This window comes from Neofelis nebulosa, chromosome 8 (genome assembly GCF_028018385.1).
Source record: "Neofelis nebulosa isolate mNeoNeb1 chromosome 8, mNeoNeb1.pri, whole genome shotgun sequence".
Lineage (NCBI taxonomy): Eukaryota > Metazoa > Chordata > Mammalia > Carnivora > Felidae > Neofelis > Neofelis nebulosa.
This window is the reverse complement of record NC_080789.1, coordinates 29,124,408-29,140,014: the sequence shown is the minus strand read 5'-3', so window position 1 is coordinate 29,140,014 and position 15,607 is coordinate 29,124,408. Positions and strand designations below refer to the sequence as shown.

General features: G+C 40.2%; 1 long non-coding RNA gene across 2 annotated transcripts in view; it reads right to left on the bottom strand.

Annotated features, from left to right (window-relative positions):
* Window positions 1–792: 792 nt before the first annotated feature.
* Window positions 793–15,607, bottom strand: part of LOC131519107 (uncharacterized) — an 85,779-nt gene continuing 70,964 nt past the window's right edge. For both annotated transcript variants that reach the window (XR_009265467.1, XR_009265468.1), the window contains exons 5-6: window positions 2,060–2,642; window positions 793–1,009 (exon numbers count right to left, since the gene is read on the bottom strand). This is a non-coding gene — a long non-coding RNA (uncharacterized LOC131519107). The remainder of the gene's footprint in view (window positions 1,010–2,059; window positions 2,643–15,607) is intronic.

Here is a 15,607-nt window from a genome sequence, read left to right as displayed (position 1 = left end):
AGTTGGTTAAGCATCTGAGTCTTAATTTAGGCTCAGGTTAGGATCTCATAGTTGATGAGATGGAACCTCACATCGGGCTCTGAGCTGAGCCCTCTTGGGATTCTGTGTCTCTCCCTTTCTCTTTGCCCCTCCCCCACTGCTTCTCTCTCTCTCTCTCTCTGTCTCTCTCTCTATGTCTCTGTCTCTCTCTCTCTCTGAAAAAAAGTATTATTTCTAGACCCTTCAAAAAAAGTTGAGGCAAAAGACATTTAAGTAAATGTATTAAAAGGATGTTGATATTGACTTATAGCTGTCACATATGTCACTGCACACCTACAGGAGGCACCAATCACAGGGACTCAATGTGACTGGAGGCACCCATTGTGTACAGCTCACTGCCTACACAATTGTGTATAAAAACCCTACAATCCTATTACCTGAAATCGTGCTGTAGTCCGAGCCTACTGTGCAGGATTAAGAGGAACGTTTTTGCCTCATTCTCATGTTTGAAAGCCTTGAATTTAAAATTTTGCTAAGTTCAAATGAGGTTATATAACCCATTTTATAATGTTTATGCACTACAAAGTTTTCGTTTGGTAAATGTAAATATTTAAAATGCAAAATGAGTTTTGAAAACATTGTTATTTCATTCTTTAACAACTAGAGCATTAAAAGACAATTAAATAGACAACAATAAACAAACAAAACCAAAGGGGTCCAGGTTTCAGTGCATGCTAGTGTGGTGGAACAATTATTACTATTATCATTTCCGCCTATCATTAAGAAAGCACGTCAATTACACAAGCCCAGATGCTAGATCACAAACACAACTTCTTTAATGTTAGTTGGAAGTTGAGCTCCATCTCTGAGGGGAGATGAGGAAAGAAAAGAAGAAAATTTTCTATCCTGGCAAGGCGGGCACTAACCCTTCGTACCCTTGGGAAGATACTTCTGTTTCATAAACATTCATTGTGTTAAGTCCTAGGGATACAGGACGGATGTGGTATCTCCTTTCTCATGCTATTTAGATCTGTAAAGGAAGACCAAAAATGTGGTAATTAATTATAATTATTTCTGTATACCCTATACATAATACACCATGTGTTATGTACTCTGTGCAATATACTAGTAATTGTATATAACTACTTAGGTCACATGCCCATGAAACAGGCCTTGCATAGGGGATTCTTTTCTGGAGACAGAGGGAGGAAGCTATGGTAGTAAGCATTTATTGACTCCCTAGCATCCATTCCATCCCATGCCCTTTCCTTTGTAAGATCCATTTGATTAAGGTGGAATTAACCCCATCCTCAGATCCAAGTAGATCCTAACTGATATAAACCAATTTGTGTAATCTTATCCCCTTCACCTCAGTGAGACTTGAAATAACGTAGGCCTATGCCAAAGAGGCTAGTGCTGTTTCTAGATGGAAGTGATCTGTTCAGACGGGTCCAATCAGATTGTCCAGACAATTTTGGCTGTTTGGGAAAGAAGGTCTTTCTCTAGGTGCTATGATATTCAGAGATGAGGAACTTCTGTATGCCATTTTTCTACCATGAAAAAAGCCAGCTTGAAAAGATGGCTCTCAGATAGCTACATGACTAATACCTTCAAGTCTTTGATTTAAGCCAGTAAAAAATCCCTCATGGCAGCTAGGCATGGGGAAAGATGTTGAAGTGTAGATTGCACTACTAAAGTCCTTAAAGCAGCATTTCAAAATTCCAGATAAAAGAAATAAAAAGGTGGGGTGTGGGTCGCCTGGGTGGCATCGACCTTCGGCTCAGGTCCTGATCTCACAGTTCCTGGGTTTGATCCCCGTGTCGGGCTCTTTGCTGACAGCTCCGGAGCCTGGAGCCTGCTTCAAATTCTGTGTCTCTCTTCCTGCCCCTACCCCGCTCATGACCCCCTCCCCTCTCTCTTTCTCAAAAATAAACATTATTACTTTTTTTAAAAGGAGGGGTGGCTGGCTGGCTCAGTCAGAGAAGCATGTGACTCTTGATCTTGGGGTCATGAGTTCAAGTCCTACATTGGATGTAGGGATCACTTAAATAAATAAAAAAAAATTAAAAAGGAAACTTACTAGATGATCAATGTTGGCACAAGCCATGCAGATACAGTAGTAGATGAAAAATGCTGCAAGAACAAAATGTTGTCAAAAACTGAACTCCATGCTTCAGAGCCAAAATATAACACAAAGATAAAGTTTGGGATAAAGAGGAACAATAGTTTTATTGCTTTGCCAGGCAAAGGAGACTGCAGCTCGCTATTGCCTTCAAAAAACCGCAGGCTATCCAGAGGAAGGGACTGCTGCATTTTATAGGGAAATACGGGATCTAGTCGGTTTCAACAGGAATTGCGTAAGTGCTGCCAGCCCCCTTGGTTGTTTTCAGGGTGGTACCTAGTTCCTGGAAAAAAAAGGGGCGGGGAGGATGTTTGCGGAAAAGAGGAAAATGGTTACTTTAAAATGGAGCTTCGCTGAAGCATCAGTGCAGCCATTTTGATTTTTTTCAATTTTGTGCTTCTCAGGGGTTTCAAAACCAGGAAGTGTAAAACTGTAATCTGGCTGTTTTCAATTCTGAATGTTCCCCTTTGGCCCTTCAAGGGGCTTGGTGTGTCAACTGTCAGCTGCAAGTAGGAATTCTGAAGAGGAAGAAGAGGGAATCCTAAGAAATGGGGGCAGTCGAAAAGAGGAGGAGGAAAAAAAAGAAAGAATAAAATTAAGAAAGAAAACGGCACACAAAGGTTTACTGAGTTATTTAATTATATTTCTGTAATGCACAGAGCTGGAAAATGGCATCGGAAATAACGATATCCCTCCATTAGATATTCCAAATCTGTGCCACTTCCACAAAGCCCATCCAAACCATGAGTGGCCCACTCTAAATTGATTATTTATCTTACTACAGAGAAGTGAGATCATCGAGGGCCAAATGACTCAGCATTCTACCATTCTACTTAAACTAACTCCTCCATCCACAGAATTGTTTTTCCCTTCTCTGAATGTCTCCAAAGAAGAGGTTTCCCACATCTCTGTTGAGGCTAAACCCCACACCTTTACTCCTCATCTTCTCTCTAGATCTGGTTTATCTGTTTTCCCGTCAAACTTTTATTTTCTACAGACTCCTTCCTCTCAGCTTAGGTATATGCTTAATGTCTATGTCTTTGAGAAATTTCTCCAATACAGTGTATTGTTTTCTAGCTAGCATTTTGGGGGGAAAAAAAATCTACACTTGTTTCTTCCACTCATGCTATGCTACTGAAACAGCATTGGCACGTACTAAATGATCTGAATACCAAATCCAAAGGACTTAGCCTTTGACATTTTATTATTTTGTTTTCTTTTTTTTTTTAAATTTTTTTAACGTTTATTTATTTTTAGACAGAGAGAGACAGAGCATGAACGGGGGAGGGTCAGAGAGAGGGAGACACAGAATCCGAAACAGGCTCCAGGCTCTGAGCAGTCAGCACAGAGCCCGACGCGGGGCTCGAACTCACGGACCTTGAGATCAGGACCTGAGCCGAAGTCGGCCGCCTAACCGACTGAGCCACCCAGGCGCCCCATTTTGTTTTCTTTTAATATTATTAATTTATTTTGAGAGAGAGAGAGAGAGAGAGAGAGAGAGAGAGAGAGAGAGAGAACAAGTGCAGGAGGGACAGAGGAGAGGGGGAGAGAGAACTCCAAGAAAACTCCACCCTTACTTAGCACAGAGTCTCATGCAGGTCTCCATCTCACAACTCTGAGAGTCAGAAGCTCAATGGACTGAGCCACTCAGGTGTTGACATTTTATTTTTTTAATTCTTCCTTCTTTGTAGGAACTCTATGCCCTTGGTTTCTCTGACATTTTCTTTTGGATCTCTTCTTACATAGCACCCATTTTCTGGAATTCTTCTGCTTGCTATTTAAATTTCTACGTTTCTGACTTCAGATCTCTTCTCAGTCTACACCTCTCCCCTAGGAAAACTGAATTCCCATAACCTATGTGCTGATACCTTTATATCTCTACTTTAGACTTTTCTGCAGGTACCTGACCCACTGAACTTATTGCCTACTAGATACTTGCACTAAAATATCTCTCAGGAAGTTCTGTTTTCTCCACTCATTGCTGAGCTTCTGTCTCTTATTTCCTATCTTGATTAGGGACACACATTTTCCAAAACAAGAAACGGAATCAAATCAACACTCACCTGTTATTACCTTCTTACAATTAGTCACTAAGCTTTTACCATCTCTTGTATATCCTACTGCAGTAGCTTCCTATTCAACTGTGCTTCTTACGTCCAATTCCACCCTCCCCCATCTCTTCCTCCACATGCTGCCAAGAGGGATCTCTCTAATCCAAGTGAAATGTAAGTCTGATCATGTTATTTTCTTGTTCAGAGTTCTCTAACAACATCCCATCACCTGCAGGATTAAAGCTAAGTTATTGCTCAACACCTTTGGCAGACGTACAAGAGCCTGCGTGCTTTGCTGCTTATGTTCTTGTCCGGCCACATCTAGCTTATTAAGCAAACTGTTTAAAATTCTCCAAACACCTAATGGTGCTTTCAGGTCTTTAGCTTTTGTGCATGCTATTCCCTCTGACTAAACTGGCCTTTTCTTTATCTTTTCAACTTTAGAAAAGTCCTATGCATCTCTCAAAACCCAGATAAACGTCATCCACAACTGAATCTTGGCAGAATTTTAATAGTACTGAAAGTAACCAAATAATATACATAAAGACAAATAGGAATTAATGACTTTCTCTTAGAGTTGAAAAAAACCAGGATTTGGATATTTGAATTAAGTTAAATTGTGAAATGTGGAATTAAAAATGACACCCGTACTGGTGCGCCTGGGTGGCTCAGTCACTCTTGGTTTCAGCTCAGGTCATGATCTCAGTTTGTGAGTCTGAGTCCTTCATTGGGCTCTCTGCTGTCAGCACAGAGCCTGCTTCTGATCTTCTGTCTCCCCTTCTCTCTGCCCCTCCAGTGCTCACTTGAGTGTGCTCTCTCTCTCTTTCTCAAAAATAATAAATAAACATTTTTAAAAAATGATGTCTATGCTAACATTTATTTTCTACACCCAGCCTCTTCCTCCTTTAGGTCACTTCCTTATCTGGTGAATCTTGGTGGGGGGTAGAGACTCCCTCCCTCGTATAAAAGTGAAACCTCATTTTCCTAGATGCAACCTCACCAGTTTTTAGCTCTTTGACTCAAAGGCACTTACTGCATAGAAGCAGGACTGATAGGAAATCCATCTTGGCAAGAATAGGGCAGCAATTTAAGCTGCATCAACTTTCAGAGAAGCAATAGTTGGGATTCTGACAGCTTTTCCAAGTTCTAGTCCCCACAGTTTCCATGGTACAACAGCTATGCTCGTAGCTAGTGGTAGTCGCATGGAGGTATTTAAGGGACCAATTCCCTGACATCACTTTAGAGATTATTCCCGATGGTGTGGTCTCTAAACAGGTAAAGATAGAGGTGAATAACAAAATAGAAGGCCCATGCTTGCTGTCAAGGGCAAGTAGCCTGAAAGAAACATAAACTGAGGTAAAATGATAGAAACATGAAGTTAAAGTACAGCTTGTAAGCTGTGCATACAAAAGTAACAATGATTTCTGGTGATGAAAACACAGGAGGATTCATAAAGAGATATATTTTTAATTAATTCTGGAAGAGTGAGTAGGATTTTTGGTAGGGCAATGTCTGGAGTGAAGGAAGTAGGGATTGTTATTAAGGTATGCTAGATTTTTTGTTTTTTGTTTTTGTATTTTGAGAGAGAGAGCGAGCAGAGGAGGGGCTGAGGGGGAGAGAGAAAGAGAGAGGGAGAGGGAGAGAGAGAGAGAGAGAGAGAGAGAGAGAGAGACAGAGAGAATCTTAAGTAGTTTTCATGTCCGACACAGAGCCCAACTCGGGGCTCAATCTCATGACCATGAGATCATAACCTGAGCTGAAATCAAAAGTCAGATGCTTACCCAACTGAGCCCCCCCAGGCATTCTAAGGGATGCTAGGTTTAAGGAACAATATAATCAAAAGCAAATAAGAGAAAGTAGATAATGGAAAAAAAAATAATGTAGGCTGCTGTTTCAACTATAATCAAGTACTGAGGAACATGGTCCACTTTAAAGATGATGGTCTAGTTGTTTTTAGAAACAGGAGAGTTTGGGGCGCCTGGGTGGCGCAGTCGGTTAAGCCTCCGACTTCAGCCAGGTCACGATCTCGCGGTCCGTGAGTTCGAGCCCCGCGTCAGGCTCTGGGCTGATGGCTCGGAGCCTGGAGCCTGTTTCCGATTCTGTATCTCCCTCTCTCTCTGCCCCTCCCCCGTTCATGCTCTGTCTCTCTCTGTCCCAAAAATAAATAAAAAACGTTGAAAAAAAATTAAAAAAAAAAAAAAAAAAGAAACAGGAGAGTTCACAGGCACACATATGAGAGGGCTCCAGCTTCTCCCACAGGTCTGAGTTCCAAAGGCCACATTCCAGGCCTGTAGAAGTGCAAATAGTTCAATAGACCCTTGGCTCATGTCGACTCAAGTGCCTTGGGTAGTAGCTGATGTGCTAAGCTCACCTCAGCCTGGCTCTTGTCTCGTGTGGTCCAGAGTTGCACAAATCATGGGTCAAATGATGACTTTCAGCTTTTTTTAGAGTGAAGTAATTTCTTCAAACTAATCGATCATAAATCCAATATTTAAAATAGATAAAGAAGATTCTCTCTGTGGATGGAGACATGGAAGATCCCACCGCCTTTTTCTCTGGGCTCCCTCTTGACCCCGTCATATATTTTGACACTTGACCTTGGACTTCTAAGAATATAAAGAATGAAGGTTTCTAAACCACTGTATTATACAAAAGTGAAATTCCATAGCAAGAGCAAGAAATTGCTTTAGAGGAGTCATGATGAGGGAATCACACTTACACACGTTTGATTTTTAAATGGGCTGTATCAAAGCCTCTCGGAGTCACCTAATCTGTATTGTGGTATAAAGAGGAAGAAGAGGAACAAATAAGCTACACATGTAAGGATTTTATGGAGACTCATTAAAAGTAGGAAGGAAAGAAATAAAATATATGTTATAATTTGGGGAATAAAGACCTTTTAGATATAAATTAATAATAACAATAATAATATTGAATATTGGGGTAAGGACTGCTCTGAAGGTAAAGGGAAAAATCTATTGTGTTACTTAGTTTCTTGTTAAAAACCAAGATGCAACTGTAAAAATTTTGTTGTCACTGATTATAGAAGAGGTAAAAGCATAGGCATAAATATGTGTCTATTGCTTTTATAATAAATCTGTGATAACTATAACTGAAGTTATACTTTTCAATGCTAACAATGTAATAATATAACAAGTGAATCTTTGATTTTTTTTTGTGTGCAGTGGGATGTGGTCAAGAGACTATGAAGAATACACTGAGCTATCAATGTCAAGATTCTAGTACCAGACCACCCAAGAGCTAATTGGACTCAGCAAAGGGTGTGTTCTGTTTAGATGATGATGATGATGATGATGATGTGTGTGTGTGTTCTGGAAGAAAAAAAGTTTTAAGAATGTGGTATACTAATCTGTACACATATGCCCTACAGCATGCAGTGAGTTCAAGCATGTTTATTTGGTCGTCTATGCCAAACCAGGCAGGGCAAGATGTTTCTCAATCTCCTTTAAAGCCACAAATCAAAGTGTTCTCTTGGGAAGGACCCCTTGGGGGGTAGTAATGCAGGGTCCTACCTAGGTTGCCTCCCAGGAACTACAAAACACTAGCTATGTATGTATCAACCCATTTTTTTCCCCTTTTGCATTGTCTCAGCTGTGTTTCTCTTCAATTCTAAAAGGAGACAAAAACGTAAGAATAAAAAAGAAAATGTACCTGGGCATCATCAATGGTATATAGGAACAGAAGAATTTAGTTTTCTCATTGTATTAGGAGAATTTCTACTAAAAAAATAGGTATGCACATGTATGTATATTTATATAAAGCACCTACCATGTTGCCAAGCATTGTTTTAGGCACAAAGTCCCTACCTTCTAGGAAGGTGATTAGACAGGAAAACAAGCAACCTTAGACTTCAATACCTGTCACAGAGGACAGAAATTGGGTGACATGGTAGTAACTAGGAGCAAGTTTTCTTTCTTTGCGTTTTAATGTAATTTACTTCGTTTCGTGTGCATTATGAAGGTTACCAAGGAAGGCCTTTCCACATTAGATCACGGTGCTGACTAGAGTTAAGTTGCAGGTCATGTAAAAGTTCTAAGGAAAGAATCATTCGGGCAGAGCGTTTGTAAAACTCTGGGCAGGAAACAGTTTGGTACGTTGGAAAGAGGGGTATGGCAAGCAGCGAGAAAGGTAGATAGTGATGTCAGAGGGTAGAGAGCTGGGCAGATGGCAGTTCAGTTAGGCTACATGATAGAGAGGTTGAAGTCAACTCCAAGAACATTCGAAAGACACACAAGGGTTTGAGTGGGGAAAATGACCTAGCCTGTTGGCTTTGTAAAAGAACACTTGGGTTTTCTGTGTGGAGAATGGTGTATGCTAGCAGCACTGATATGAGCTGGGGGGACTAACTGGAGGCTACTTTGCAGGCCCACTGGGAGATGATGGTGGCTTACACTGGGAATGGCAGTGGAGACTGACAAGAAAGCGTATTCCAGAAGGGCTTTGGAGGTGATATTAATGGCCTTTCTGGCAGTTTATATGTGACAAATGGGATGAGGGTCCACAAGGAGATGGAGAAGGCTCCAGAAGGCTCTAGAATGACAATGTCGGTTTAAACGGCTGTGTGTTTTTGCCTTCCATTTACTGAAATGGAGAAAGGTACAGAGGAAAAATGGGTTGTGGAAGGAATCAAGAGCTCCCTGTTAAGCTTGAGATGTTTCTGGAACATCTAAGTCAAGAGGGCAAGTATACAGATATACGAGCAGGGCTCCCTCATACACTTGTTCAGCTACTGTTTTACACAAAGGCACCCAGGAGCATCTCCCCAGAGGTGACCCTTCTTTAAAAATCTACACAATGGCTTAGGATAAATGCTAGATGCAATACTGCTGTGAATTGCATCCAGACTTTAAGCCTCAATGCCCAAAGTATCTTCCAAGTCTAAACTCCATTGAGAGTGTGCAGGACTTACAAACATTAGCATAAGCTAATTTTCTTCCCCTTACGCATTCTAATCTATAACATGGAGCATATTTCCATTCTGTCCCCTTGGACATATTTTGTTACTTACTCTTCACCTCAGGTGGCCTGCCTGCTGTTATTTTCAAAAGATTAATCCTGGGGGTTATATTGCATAAGCCTGTTCTTTATTTGACCTGAAACATTCCTTCACTCCTAAAAGACAGACAGGATGTGGCCTAATAGGAAAGGGTTCATGAAGCCCCAGCCCCAGTACAGCTGGCGTCCATTCTCTGCCTGCGGCTGCCAACAAGGCTGGGAGATGACTGCTTTCCTAAGCATGTCAGATGCTGCAGCTGGGAAGGTACAGTTCTCTGGGAATAGGCTCTAATAGGGCCCCCAAAGTGGGTGGCATGTTTATCTTTCCCCTTGAAAAACAAAAGGTCAACTGGGAACACATGTTTCTATGGCAACGGTGAATTCAAAGGAGATGCTCAATCCCAGCAAATGTGGACACAGGGGAAAGAAGAAGAGGTAAGTTGGCTCATGTGGAGAAGATAGGTCTTGGTAGTACATTGAGTTTCTCTTCATTTCAATTTAATCCCCACCTGAATTCACACAGGATTAAAGGCTTTGGTGAAGGAAATGTGTGGAAAAAAAAAATAATAATGCCCCAAGGAATATAATCGGTACATCACCTAAGAGGGAGGTGTTTATTTGAGGTACAACAGACTAGTAGTATTTTGTCAGCAAATGATGCTACTGATTTTCAAAATAGGTATTTTACTTGTTAGTATTAGAAGTGACTTAATCTATTCTGCCTTTTGCACTTATTGAAAGGCCACATGTAACAAATAAGTTATTAAAAATTATCTTGCCATTTTTATTTTCAGTGGTCCAACCTATTTTATTCTGCCATGATTTTTACTAGTTTTCAGTACATGGGTACTAATACATGAAATGTGGAAATACTTCATAAACATTACATATGAAGATGGAAGGAGGAGGGAAACAGAAACAGTAAGAATCAAATACAAAGGAAAATCAGTATAAGGAAAATCCTATTCAGAACTCTTAATAGCTACAAGGAACAGAGAGAGTGTAAAAGATTGTGTAGAAAAATAACACCATCAGAACAATATTTTGTGTCATTTCTTTCAAAGTATACAAATGGGAGGAAACATTTCACAGAGTGTTACAAAATGTCTTCCTCTAAAATATCTTAGAAATAACCCCCCCCCCCAAGACACCAAATAGAATTTATTTTTACTTTTAGAATCATAAATCTAATGTGTACTTATTGTGAATTCTTCAAAAAATTCACAAGAGGGCGCCTGGGTGGCTCAGTAGGTTGAGCGTCCAATGTCCAACTTGGTTTCTGCTCAGGTAATGATCCCACAGTCATGAGATCAAGCCCCACATCAGGCTCAGTGCTGAACAAGGAGCCTGCTTAAGATTCTCTCTCTCTCCCTCTACTCCTCTCCCCTCACTCTCAAATAAAAAATTAAAATTAAAAAACCCAAAAAAATAAAAATTCACAAGAATATGGAGCAACAGTGGAAATCCCTATATTGTCGTCTCCTCATCCCCGCTGTAGAAGGAATCTCTGTTGTAAGTTTGTTGCGTAGTTTTCCAGAGTTATTCATATTGCACTTTAGGGAGACTTGGAGAGGAGGCAGCATGAGGTAGTGGAAAAGCAGCAAGATGGAAAGGTTACTCCCCAAGGTCTGCCACTCTGTGGCTTTTGGAGAATCAATTTACCTCCTTGGGACTCTGACTCCTGATGTGTAAAATGAAGTAGTTCCAGGGAAAGGTGGGGTGAGATTTACCACCAGCCACCAGCCACAGGCTACTGGAAATCGGTAGGGATGTTTTTGGCAATTTTGTTTGTCATAATAACTAGGAGAGCGACCTGATATTTGTGTCCCTGAGAACAAGGATGCTAGGCATTTCCAAAGTATGGTAAAGAATTTTCCCAATCTAACTCCCAGTAGTACCTTCTACTCTAGGAAAAGTAGGAGCATTACTGAGATCTCATCCAACTGACAAGAAGGCCTCGTGCAGAATAGTTATTGGTGATGTCTACCAACAACAACACTTGTTGGCTTACCAAGTGAGTCTCCTTCTTAGCAACAAAATTTTTGACATCCCATAAGTGTTGTATTTACATTAAAATAGTTTTCTTTGTGTTATAATTCAACAGAAAAGGTGGATTTTCAGTCTAGAAATAGTCTATTATTTTGGTGATCTCTCAGCTTGCATTTTGCTTTTATTTAAGTTATTAAGGTGATCTGCTAGGAAACCAATTGTTTTCATTATTCTTTTTTTTCTGGTGGTATTATGTAAATCTCATTAGTTTTTCATTTTTATAGAAGTTTGCCTCTTTTGTCACACAGGCAAATCCCAAAGAAAACACTACAATACACAAAAATCTACACCACAGCCTACAAGCCTCAAAGCTGATGCTGCACCCAAGTGATTTCTAAATGATTGTTTAATATTCAATGACTTTCTAAAGTTCTCCACATGCTCCACAGGGGCCCAGTAGTCAAACCCTTCTCCTATTAATTTTATTTTAAGAAGCTGACCTAATAACAATAATGATAGAAATCAGGAGGTATCAGATAGTACTCTACATCTGTATAAAGTAAATGGAAACCTAGAGCTTATTTCTTCTAATGCTTTCACAAAAATCACCTTAGGGAGATACAAAAATTTGGAAAGTTGGATAGGCCAAATGCTATTATTTTTATTTTGAAATTAAGAAAGGAAAGGTACACAGTACAGTAACTTGATGTCCAAAGCATCCTCTTATAACAAACTCATTGTCTTCAAGGGTTTTTAAAACACCAATATGGGCTCAGTTGGTTGGGCACCCGACTTCGGCTCAGGTCATGATCTCATAGTTTGTGGTTCAAGCCCTGCGTTGGGCTCTGTGCTGACAGCTGGGAGCCTGGAGCCTGCTTCGGATTCTGTGTCTCCTTCTCTCTCTCTGCCTTTCCCCCAGTCGCTCTCTGTGCCTCTCTCTCAAAGATAAATAAATATTTAAAAAAAAATTAAAAACACCAGTATGAACTTTATTTTCTTCTTCTTCTTTCTTCTTCTTCTTCTTCTTCTTCTTCTTCTTCTTCTTCTTCTTCTTCTTCTTCTTCTTCTTCTTCTTCTTCTCTCTCTCTCTCTCTCTCTCTCTCTCTCTTTCTCTCTCTCTTTTTTTTTTTCTTTTTGCAAATACACTTAATCTGGCAAGGTTCTTCAAAGCAGCAATAGCATTTGTTATCTTTGAGGGAAAGCCAGCTGGTCTCCTTCCTAGTCCTGAAGTAAACAGAAGGCTGCATGCCTCAAGTCTGCTTTTGCTAATTAGAGAATTTGTGGTCTGTTTCACTTTAAGGACCTTCTGGAAAATAGTAGCTCTCTTTTCCCCCTCTAGTTTCTACACAGTTCTGTGTTAGAAACTTCTCCTTCAGTGCCCTCCCCTCTTCCATGGGGATGCCATCCCTAAGACCCAAGGATCATAGGGAGCAGGGGCAAAAGAATATCTGGATGAGGAATGAATCCATATATAGAATGAGAACGATGGAGAGTTTTCATTTCTACTCCACTTTAAACTAAAACAAAGATCCAGCAAAATCCTTTGACTTTAGAGGCTTAATGTAAATACATCTTACTAGTTTTTTTAGAGGAAAATCTTTAAGATCAAGAAAAAATTTTTTCTCATTCTCAACCACTTCCACTCAGCCCCCACTACAATTTATTTGGCCCAGAGTAAGATATTAAAGCTTGAGTTTCACAGCCCAGTTTCTTCTCTGCTAAAGAATACTCAGTCTTGCCAAGAGACTTCTTGACATTTTTATGTAAATCAAGGTTGCCTCAGTACAGGGGTCAGAATAAAGGCAATGCAGGGAGAATAGAAGATTAACATAAGCAAAGGTCAAGGTAGAATTTGGGGTAGTTCACAAAGAAGAAACATTTGGGAGAGTTACTTCTCTGTGGGAGATGCTTTCAAATAAGAGATAGGACACCTATTAGAAGTTTACCCAAGTGTTAAGAATATATTCTCCATTTACCCCAATTGGGTAATTTTAAGAGATTCCTCAGTAAAAATGCCACATGCTTTTAACTACTTGGTTGACAGGCTGTTTGTGTGAAAGTGATGTGGGCACTAGAACACAAGAAAACCAGGTTTTATGTGTATTACACTGAAAGGTTGAAAGTTCTTTCAGGGATGACTCATCCGGGTCTTCATCATATACTCAGAAATGTTAACTGCCTAACCCCCAGAGTTGAAGTTTTTTTTTACATCGTTACTATGAAGCAACGGCAAGCAGAAAAAGAAGAGAGAGTAAGGTACAAATGCTATATTGATTTCTGTTTATTTTTACTTAACTCCCTTTGAATACTTTTTACTTCAGTTTCCTTACTTATTTTCTTTTCTTTTTACCCTCTGAAAGTTTCTTGCTACTGGTACCCACTCATATATGGAAACAGGTAAAATCTGGAAAATAAGAACTGTTCACGTTTCGCAAGTTGATTCAGTGGTTGAATATCCACCTTGCTTCCAGAATATGGAGGCTAAAAGATGAACATTGAAACATTCTCTGCCTTTAACAAGAGAGTATTGTGCAAAGATATTGGCACATAACGTATAAGATCAAGTAAGGTATGTGCCCCCTACATACACACACTAATCTATTCTGAACAGAGCAGGAAACTAAAACACAAGCCTTCCTAAAATCATGTTGTTACCACCATTTTTTATTCACTGAGCCCTGAAAGAGTTTGGGAAAACAAGACATCTGTCCATTTCCTACTTGCTTTATGACTTTATTAAAGAGCCATCTTTAGATAATAAGGGTTTTTTCTAAAATATAAATTATTTATTTCTTCCTACAGTCACATATGCTGACCAGAAGTCTCTACTATCCCAGGAATGATGTGGTTTTCAGGCACCACCATCTCTCCTAAGAAAACTTCCTGGAACTTAGGGAAATTGGGTAAAAAAAACAAAACAAAACAAAACAAAACAAAAACTTTTCAAAGTCCTCTTATCATATCTTGTCCTGTCCAAGGGGTTGTTTTTCATCAGTACTTTTCACATCTTTCCCTTCAGGCAGTTTGATAAATTGTAGTGTTTATGCCTGCTCATGGCCCCTCTTCTGAAAAACGAAATTCAACTCAAAAGGAAATTCGCAATAATGATTTCTAGAATGGGAACAAAGCCAGGGCTCTCCAGTATTTTATATTCAGCATAGTTATAAAAACTTGGCATCATTTGTGTCCCTACCTCTCTCGTATTTTTGAGCAAATACAATAAATGCTTAGTGTGTATGGTTTTAAAAATAAAACCTTGGGGGCCAAGCCACAAAACATCCTTTTTGAAGCTGACAAATCATGGCGTGTTTTGTCACTGATTCGCTGTCAGTCATCAACCAAATCTACCCCACCCCCACTGCCTTTAACTTCCACCATCTGCCTTCAGTTTGTTACTGAGTTGAATTGTCTCACCCCTGAGGTCACTGCTTACTTGGCAGCCATCTCAAGTGGTGACTGTTGCTTCTCCCACATCCCTCCGAGCCCCAGACTAACTCCTCCAACCAGATGTCTCCCAAGCTCTCCAACCAGGTGTCCCCTCTGCTTTTTCATAGCTACTTGCTCCAGGTAAGACTCTCTCTCCCTCTCCATGAAAACATCCTCCTTGGAAGGTTGTGTTATCGGGATGCACCATTTTTGTTGTTGTTCTCATCTACCAAGCCCTGGGTCACTTCATTTATTTCTTAAAGAGTTTCCTGGCTCAGTCATTCTTCCCAGAATTGCTTGTGTGATCTCGCATGAGGATTTCAACAGCCACATAAACAAAGCTTCCAATTTTTTGGTCTCTGTTCCCTGAAACCCTCTCCCCCGTTGGCTTTGTTCTGCATCCTATCTCCATCAACTACTCTCATGGTCATACGTGAGAGTTTGTCATGCCAATAAATGTCACTCTGTCTTAATTTCAACTAGCCCACTTGTGACCTCCACTTCCTTAATATCCCGCCTCTAGCAACCCCACAATTATCAGCCCTGTGAGCGTTGCACTGCTCCTGCTGTGTCCATACTTCTCTCCTCATGTAGTTTAGATCCCATTATCCACATTATAATTATTACTCGGCATATATTTCTGATTCCTTTGCCTTCTCTCCCTTCATCTCACCTGACTGCCAATACTTAGAACCTTGGTTAAATATGCTTTTCTACCTGGATCCACATGGCTAAATATGCTAGTGGAAAATACAAAAACATCCATTGTCACTAACTTTAATGAATACAGATCATGTCTTTTTCCTTCAAAACCCGCAAACGACATACAGTTTCAGTAGAGTAAATGCTAGTCACTTACAGGCCTTACAAACATCTCGCTCCACTCTACCTCTCTGACCACATCTCCTAGCATATGCCTAACCTCCTCTAGCCACACTAGTTTCCTTACCATTCAGCAAACACATTAGGCACAATCTCATCTCTGGGTCTTTGACTTGCTCTTCTCTGTTCTTGGAAATTCTCT